Source organism: Scyliorhinus canicula, chromosome 29 (assembly GCF_902713615.1).
Source record: "Scyliorhinus canicula chromosome 29, sScyCan1.1, whole genome shotgun sequence".
NCBI lineage: Eukaryota > Metazoa > Chordata > Chondrichthyes > Carcharhiniformes > Scyliorhinidae > Scyliorhinus > Scyliorhinus canicula.
In genome coordinates, this window is record NC_052174.1 from 975,324 (window position 1) to 981,731 (window position 6,408).

The following is a 6,408-nucleotide window of genomic DNA, read 5'->3' on the forward strand; positions in this document are numbered from 1 at the left end:
GATGGGGACAATGTCGAGGGAGCTTTACTCTGATATACTTCACACCTCTCACTTTAACTCTGTATCCCATGTCCATTTTCACAATAGCAAATTCAGCAGCCTGAAGGGCTGATAACTGTGTCTGGTATTGATCTGGTTAAAAGGGAGCCGATTCGGGAAGGAACAGGTGAAAAAAATGACCTCATTTGAAAATGGAATTGTAAACTTGGCGTCGATCCCAAATAAAAAAAAACCATTTGTGATGTCATTACTCCACCGTCCTTTCGAAAACAAAACACGAGGCGCGCACGAGAACGTCAGTGACAGGGGCAGGAGGAGACCAACAAGACCGTGGCTAACCTTCGACCTCAGCCTCCGGTTCCCCCAGCCGCCCCGGATGCCTCGATTCTCTTTGCGCCCAACAATCCCGGCTCTGATCCCGATAACTGAGGGCGCTCAGCTCCCCCCAACCCCGGGGGGGGGGGCGAAGGTGAAGAAATTTCACCTCAGGAATGGCCGATCCCTCCCCCCCCTCATCCTGAGGGCGCTCTAGACTGGAGTGCGGGGCAGGGGGTGGCGGAGGGGGGGAGGGGGGGGGGGGTGGAAACGGGCCTCTCAGTACCTGCCCTGCCCCCAGGCTTCCGACACTTGTAGAAGTACAACTCTATTTTATTGAACTATGAGCTGTTAAACATACTTGAACTGTGGGTTGACACTACGCTGAGTTGACTGGAGACCTGAGGCTAACCTGACCAGACTATCTCACTACCACATGGCGGATGTTCGTGTTGCTGATCACGGGCTCTGGCTGCCTCAGAGGCTGCATCCCGAGAGAGCGGGAAAACTAGCTATATAGTGGCCGTGTCCTGTCTGGTGATTGGCTGGTGATTTGGACACCCAAATCATAGCTCGTAATAGAATTTACAGAAGGAGGCCATTCGGCCCATCGGGTCTAGCAGCGGCCCTGACAAAGAGCACCCTACTCAAGCCCACGCCTCCACCCTATCCCCGTAACCCCCACTCAACCTTCCTTTGGACACTACGGGCAATTTATCACGGCCAATCCACCCTAACCCGCACATCTTTGGACCGTGGGAGGAAACCGGAGCACCCGGAGGAAACCCGCGCAGACGCGGGGGGAGAACGTGCAGACTCCGCACAGACAGTGACCCCCAAGCCGGGAATCGAACCCGGGACCCTGGAGCTGTGAAGCAACAGTGCTAACCACTGTGCTACCGTGCTGCCCGCGGTTTCGAGAAATGAACAGGCTGGTTTCCCCCCCTCTCCCTCCAATCCCCGGGTCAACATTCCTCCCTCGACCAACATGATTATAATCTTTGGAATTCTCTGCCCCCCCCCCCACACCCCCCAGAGTGCAGGGTGGGGGGGGCTGAGGGTGACTGTAGATAGAAAATGCCGAATAAGACAGGTTTTTAGTCGACAAAACAGGCCCCAAGGGGCTGAATGGCCTGCCCCTGCTTCTATTAAGGGGCGGCACGGTGGCCTAGTGAGTTAGCACTGCTGTCTCGCAGCGCCAGGGTCCCAGGTTCGATTCCCCGCCTTGGGTCACTGTCTGTGCGGAGTCTGCACCTCCTCCCCGTGTCTGCGTGGGTTTCCTCCGGGGGCTCCGGTTTCCTCCCACAAGTCCTGAAAGACGTGCTTGTTGGGTGAATTGGACATTCTGAATTCTTCCTCTGTGACCCGAACAGGAGCCAGAATGTGGCGACTAGGGGCTTTCCACAGTAACTTCACTGCAGTGTTAATGTGAGCCTGCTTGTGACACTAATAAAGGTTATTATAAAAAGGTTAGATGGGGTTACGGGGATGGGGTGGAGGCGTGGGGCTCAAGTAGGGGTGCTCTTTCCAAGGGCCCGGTGCAGACCCGACGGGCTGAATGGCCTCCCTCTGCACTGTAAATTCTATGATTCTATTCCTGAAGTTCTGATATGAAATAGCAACGGCCGCCCGTGTCCCCCAGGGACTCGAGGGAATGCCGTACGGTTGGAAAACCTCGCAAGCCCCTCCGATGGAGTTCGAGTCCTCCGGAGCAGCTAAAACTGTAACACAAACCTCTGGGCGCACTGTAATGAGCCAGAGCGGGTTGTCCGGTGGTGAGAGAGTCAAGGGGTTGGGAGGGGGGGGATGTTGGAGGAGGGTGGGTCTGTCGCAGCCAAGATTCAAATCCGTGATTTCTGAGGCTCAAACATCCCCCCTGATGAGAAAGGCCTGACTTCCCTCCAGTTAATTGCCGACACTGGCTGGGATTCAGGATATGAGGGGCTGGGAGTTTGGGAAACCCCCCACGGCCTTCCCGGAATGACTGTTTTCACAGGCCTGGATTGTAATCCCGGGGGTGGCTCGGTTCCGTCTCCGAAGATCCTGTCCCCGTCCGCAGGTTGCACAATCTATACACGCACGCAGACAGCACCACAGAATCCCGACGGTGCTGAATTAGGCCATTCGGCCCATCGAGTCTGCATCGACCCTCTGAAAGAGCACCCTACCTCGGCCCACTCCCCCTGTCCTATCCCCGTGACCCCACCTGACCTGCTCATGCCTGGACGCTAAGGGGCAATTTAGCACGGCCTGTTCACCCTAACAGCACATCTTTGGGCTGTGGGAGGAAACCGGAGCACCCGGAGGAAACCCACGCACACACGGGGAGGACTTGCAGACTCCGCACAGACAGTGACCCAGCCGGGAATCGAACCTGGGACCCTGGAGCTGTGAAGCATTTATGCTAACCACCATGCTACCCTGCTGCCCTTAAGAAGAAATTAATCTACACTCCATTATTCTACCCTAATCCATGTACCTATCCAATAGCCGCTTGAAGGTCCCTAACGTTTCCGACTCAACTACTTCCACAGGCAGTGCATTCCATGCCCCCACTACTCTCTGGGTAAAGAACCTCCTCACTCCGAAGCGGACATCATGTCAGGTGGTGACCCAATCAGTCGCATCGCTGAAGTGCTGAGGGTTGCAATGGCTCACGTGCAGACAGACACCTTCTGCACCCCCCCCCCCCCCCCCCCGCCACACCCCACCTTCCATCGCTTCACCCTCTCCCGCCCAGCAGCCTGGGCCCAAGGCCAGGAATCAATTCTCTCCAAAAACCCGGCAATTTACCTGCGAGAAAATGACAGTGGCAAAGGGACAATGGCGCAGTGGTTAGCACTGCTGCCTCACAGCGCCAGGTCCCAGGTTCGATTCCGGCCCCGGGTGATCGTCTGTGCGGAGTCTGCACGTCCTCCCCGTGTGTGCGTGGGTTTCCTCCGGGTGCTCCGCTTTCCTCCCACAGTCCAAAGATGTGCAGGTTAGGGCGGATTGGCCGCGCTAAACTGCCCCTTAGGGTTGGAGTTGGCACTACATCTATTGGGGATGTTTAGCGAGGCCACGGCGAAGGGGGAGCTTCCAGGAGACACTGACCCCCGTGATCGTCGCGATCACGCCAATCCCGAAGTAGGGGAAGGACCCACGAGAGAGTGGGTCATAACACAGATGTGAAAGTCTTGGTGAAGTTAGTGACCGAGTGGATGGGGTTGGTGGCAGAGGCCCAGACGGGTTTCGTGAAGGGCAGTAACCATAGGCGGTCGCTAAATGTGATCACGGCCCTGTCGGAGGGGCGGGTACCGGATCCATGGACGCGGAGAAAGCTTTCGACCGGGTGGAGTGGCGGTACCTGTTCGAGGTCCTGGGAAGGTTTGGGGGTTGCGTCCGCTGCCCGTGGCCCCGGTGGTGAGCGTACGGACAAACGAGATGAGTTCACGGAGGCCGCAGAGGGGAACGAGGCAGGGATGTCCCGCTGTCGCCATTGTTGTTCGCGCTGGCGATAAGAGACCTTGGCGATGGCCCTACGGGGGGTCAGTAGGGTGGCGGGGGATTGTGAGGGGGAGTAGGGAACACTGGGTGTCGCTGCATGCAGACGACCTGCGGTTGTTCATGTCAGACCCGCTGGAGAGCATGGGGGGAATTATGAACGTACGGGAGAGGTTTGGGGCCCACTCGGGCTAAAGGCTGAATATTGAAACCGTGTTTCCAGTGAATGAGGTGGGTCGGGGAGCCAATCTGGGGTCGTTGCCAATCAGGATAGCCAGGGATAGGTTCAGGTATTTGGGGGTCCAGGTGAGGGGAGTGTTCCTCTTTTCAACTGGATGCTGACAGTTATTAATGATGATATTGCTTTTCAGAGTCGCCAGGTATCAAATGATACCACCACAAGGGTTTACCGGATATCGATCAAAGACCCAACAACCAGTTAGTTAGTTCAAGTTCAATGATAGTTTATTTACACACAAGATTAACTCACACATGCAACATAAAACACTACAAGTTAAATGACACCTAACAACTACAACAACCTGTACTTAACTTCAGGGCAACCGGCTTTATGCAGAGGAACAAGGCCTTTGTTCGGACCTTGCGTGGCTGGGTCTGGAGAAGTGACTTTGTTTCTGCTGGGCTCGTCCGTCTGGTAGTGATCGTTGGTCATGAACTTGTCTTCTGGTCGGGATGCTGCACATGGTTATAGGCGTAGGCCGGGGGCCCAGAGAGACCGAGCGCCGGGGCCAAGAGAGACCGAACACACGGCTGTGTCTCTCTTTATCCTTCTGTGGTTTTACGCTCCTTTGGGATGGTCCTTAGCTTTGGACCCAATCATTCGGCCGGCTTCGATCGCTGCCTTCGATTTTGGCCAATAAAGGGGCGGGTGCCCTGATGGCGGGGCGTGTCCTGAGCGGTCATTGACCTTGGCTTTTTGGGCTCGCTGAGCAAAGGGAGAGACGCCGATGAGTCTGTTTCTGTATCTGTTACCTGAGTACAGGCCTTTTGTTCTGGGGAAATGGGCCATTAGAATGCAAAGTAGCTGGGGGTTTCGATAGCATCTAGTTACCTGAGTTGCCAATATACATGATCCCTGAGAGTCTGAGTCCTGGGTTGACCATATTTCCCATGGTCCTTTGCAGGTGGCCATATCATTTTTTTTTACAGTGCAGAAGGAGGCCATTCGGCCCATCGAGTCTGCACCGGCTCTTGGAAAGAGCACCCTACCCAAGGTCAACACCTCCACCCTATCCCCATAACCCAGTAACCCCACCCAACACTAAGGGCAATTTTGGACGCTAAGGGCAATTTAGCATGGCCAATCCACCTAACCCGCACATCTTTGGACTGTGGGAGGAAACCGGAGCACCCGGAGGAAACCCACGCAGACACGGGGAGGAACGTGCAGACTCCGCACAGACAGTGACCCAAGCCGGGAATCGAACCTGGGACCCTGGAGCTGTGAAGCGATTGTGCTATCCACAATGCTACCGTGCTGCCCCTAATATTTCCCAGGATCCTTTGTAAGTGGCCATCCCTGATGGGTACAGGGGCAGTGAACGTCGATTCACAAGTGGAACCTGACAAAGAGGAGGTTAGGGAGGACTTTAGGAGATGGGATATGTTACAGCTGACATTGGTGGGGAGGGTCCAGCTGGTAAAAATGAACACTCCGCCAAGGTTCCTGTTTGTATTCCAAACCTTTTTTCCAAAGGCCTTTTCCCGGAAGCGGATTTCGGAGTTGATGGCGCAACATCGAGGGCCGAAGGGCCCGTACTGCGCTGTAGTGTTCTATGTTCTATGTTCTATATGGGGCGGGGAAGGTACCCAAGGTGGAGTGGGCACTGCCACAGAGGCAGAAAGGGGAGTTGGCGTTACCCAATTTGCTGCACTATTATTGGGGCGGCAAAATGAGGAGGTGAGATGGTGGTGGGAAGGAGAGGGGCTAGACTGAGTTAGGGTGGAGGAGGGGTTCTGTAAGGGGTCTAGCCCGAGGGCCATGGTGACGGTGGCGTTACCGCTGGCGCTGAGGGGGTACACGGTGAGCTCGGGGGTACGGCCCACGATTAGGGAGTGGAACCAGCTGAGGGGACACTTGAGGATGGAGGGGATGTCGGCGCCGACACCGCCGTGTGGGAACCACGGGGTCAAGCCAGGGGGAGACGGCGGGCATGTGGAGGAGGTGGGGAGAGGCGGGGCTAGTGAGGGCGAAGGAGGGGGATCTATACCTGGGGGGGGGGGGAGGTTTGCAAGCCAGGAAGAGCTGCGGGAGAGGGTAGAGCCTCCAAAGGGAAGCGAGTTCAGGGATATATGCAAGTGAGTGACTTTGCTCGGAAGGACCCCCTCCTGCACGAGGATGAGTTTGATTCAGTTTAAGGTGCTGCACCGGGCAGACGTGGCCGGGTGAGGATGAGTGGGACCCTACCCTATTTGCTGAGAGGTGGCAAATGGAGTTTAATGTGGAGAAGTGTGAGGTGATTCACTTTGGAAAGAATAACAGGAATGCGGAATATTTGGCTAATGGTAAAATTCTTGGTAGTGTGGATGAGCAGAGGGATCTCGGTGTCCATGTACATAGATCCCTGAAAGTTGCCACCCAGGTTGATA